This window comes from Triticum aestivum, chromosome 7B (assembly GCF_018294505.1).
Source record: "Triticum aestivum cultivar Chinese Spring chromosome 7B, IWGSC CS RefSeq v2.1, whole genome shotgun sequence".
NCBI classification, from domain to species: Eukaryota; Viridiplantae; Streptophyta; class Magnoliopsida; order Poales; family Poaceae; genus Triticum; species Triticum aestivum.
This window is the reverse complement of record NC_057813.1, coordinates 284,476,866-284,479,057: the sequence shown is the minus strand read 5'-3', so window position 1 is coordinate 284,479,057 and position 2,192 is coordinate 284,476,866.

Below are 2,192 nucleotides of genomic sequence, written 5' to 3'. Positions count from 1 at the left end.
GGAAGTGCTTCAACGGCAGACGCTAGAGCACATGCACGGCCCCATGCTCTAGGAACTCTGGAACATGGCCAACACGGCCCTAGGCAATATCTGTGATGAGGACGCCCCGCATCCTCTCGTGACTAACTATGCCAGTCATCTCCGCTTCTTTACTGATGTGGTGACACGCCTGGAGAACCGCTCTGAGAGAGCTCGCCAACTTGTCGAGGAGAGGAGCCGCAACCTGGTTGGGCATGCATTTTCCCGCGTCTTCAGCCATCTTCAAAACACCGATCCCCACTTCAACTTCGACGCCGTTGTCGCCCCGGTGATGGAGGCTATCCGGGGCGACCTGGCGTGGTGGGTGGAGGACAACATGGACGCGCTTGTTAGGGCCTTTGCTTCCGACAATGATGGGGTGGTAGTCACGGCGGATGGTGGCGACGTGGTCAATGGTGGTGACGGTGGCGCCAATGATGGTGATGGTGATGCCAGTGACAACGACGGCGGCGCCAGCGATGCTTCTGGAGGCGACCAGGAGGATGCGGTGATCGATATGTCTAACTGACCCCGTGTTTCTCCACTGTTTATCCTGCATACAAAAGCTCGGGCACGGCCCCAAAGGTTGTAAGAGCATTTTGGGAGGGGAAGCCCCTCATGTATAAAGATTGACGCCTGTATGCTTTTAAGAACGATACTGGACATGTGCCTCCATGACCCTACGGTCCTGGGGCGAGCTTGTTGTTGTAGTTTACCTTTAGCCGGGACGGGTCCCGAACTAGCTCGTGAGGTCGTGAGCCCCTGAGGATCCCCTAAGGGACCTGCCGGCTCGGTCGAGAGGGCTTCGCGAGAGCAAGTGCCGACTGTAGTATGGCATGCGCACAACGTATATGCGCTTTGCCCAGCCCCACCCGCGAGGGGCTCGCGAGGGGGAGGCAGCCGGTGCGAACTCCAAATTGGGCAGAAATCAGAACACAAGAGATCACACGAGCGAGAAAAGACACCCCCCCGCACACACAAATGTAAATTCAACTTCAACTTAAATCCAAAGCAAGGAAGCTCAATCATAGAAAGAGAGGAAAAAAAGCAAAAGGCCGCGTCCGGCACCTAGTCTAGTCTTCGACGTCTTCTCACCAGCGCGAAGCTAAGTGCTTCCACTGGGCATGGGAGGGAGCCCCCGAGGCCTAAGGGCGGCTCTCCGGAGACTCCAGGGCGTGTACATCCCCACTCATTATTAGGTGAGAGTGTCACGGGCGGCCAGCTTCACAAGCACTGGGCCATCTTCACAGGCACCGGTCCTTGCTTCATATCACAAGACAAGGGCCCCGCCTTGCGCCCCCCTCGACCACCATTAACGGCGGCCGAAGACCAAGGACGACGCCAATGGGGCAAAGGGGACGCCAGCGGCACCATCAGCGACCATGGGTCCTCTGGCAGAGGGCCTACCTCCGGGGGACGCCTTGCTCCGTACACTGTGGGAGGGGCCTCGCTCCTGGCCCCTCTCCTGCAGCCCCAATGCGCTCCTCCGGGCGGAAGGGAGGCTGCCGAGCTGGGGCAGCGATCCGCTGCTGTGACCTGAACCTCCTACGACCCATGGTTAGCATAAGTTTGTTGCTGAGGAATTAGCGGTACCCGGTAGCTGCTGCTGCCAGCGCGGTTGGTGAGGCTTCCTTGGGGCTCCTAAAAAGGCTCAACTTCTGGCGTCTCTTCCTCCCAGCCTGACCCGAGGAACGAGCCAGGGTCATCTTCCAGCACTGTGACGCCCGGGTAATTAAGCTACAGTGCTCCTCTGCTAATGATGCCACGTCACCTCAATTATAGTTGCTAATCTCGAGTTAGTTCGAAACCGATTCAAATTCAAGTTCAAAATCAGGCAAACAATAAAAGTCTTCAATTTTTAAAACTAAAATGTTCGGAGTGAACAAAATAATGCACAGGTAATTATTGTGGAGAAACCACAATTTTATAATATGTTAAAGGCTCTAGAGTAATTAAAACAGCAGCTGTGACAATTAATTAAATGCCTTTTATAATTAATAATAATGCAAACTATTTTATTAGGTGTCAAACTTTTTGGGGCAGTAGAATAAATTATAACATTAATTTAGGAGTTGTATTTATATTTTATAAAACAAAAGTTAAAAGAATAAAATAGAAAAGAAAATAGATAAAGAAAAGAAAACAGAAAACAAAGCAAAAAAAAACATAAAAAT